The sequence below is a fragment of the Belonocnema kinseyi genome, chromosome 10, assembly GCF_010883055.1.
Source record: "Belonocnema kinseyi isolate 2016_QV_RU_SX_M_011 chromosome 10, B_treatae_v1, whole genome shotgun sequence".
In the NCBI taxonomy this organism is placed as follows: Eukaryota; Metazoa; Arthropoda; class Insecta; order Hymenoptera; family Cynipidae; genus Belonocnema; species Belonocnema kinseyi.
Genome location: NC_046666.1, coordinates 78536940 through 78537447, shown reverse-complemented (window position 1 = coordinate 78537447; position 508 = coordinate 78536940).

Genomic DNA, 508 nt, shown 5'->3' with positions numbered 1-508 from the left:
TGCCGACCGCTGGTGCCTTTCTTTGACCCGTGGCCAGGTGCCATCCAAGAATTCAGAACTAGGGGCCGAAGAATGGCATCAGCGGTCGGCAGTAAAACAAAAAAGGGCCCCCCCTGCTTTCTGTCACTTGTTTTCCAACAAAAAAAATGTCTAAAAATATCACGATTTTTCCAAAAAAGAATACTAACACATCCTTCCGGGCGATTGAAAATAAATACAGAGCCTATCAATTACAGTTTGCAGTTTGAATCGCTTTAATATCTGTATTAGAACGGAAGATAATATAGTTGCACATTTTTGTACTTTTAATCAACAATTTGTATTATTTTTTTAATTTCTCAATTGCAACTGGTTCTCAACGGGTCTCTTCATACTCATGAATTTTTTCAGATTTTTTCCATCGCCTCTTGTATAAGAAATAATGCTCTAAACTTGACTGTTCTTAAATGTACCCAAAAATCCTTACTTTTTTTTACATTTTTCAGTCTGCTAAGCACAAAATTTTTTT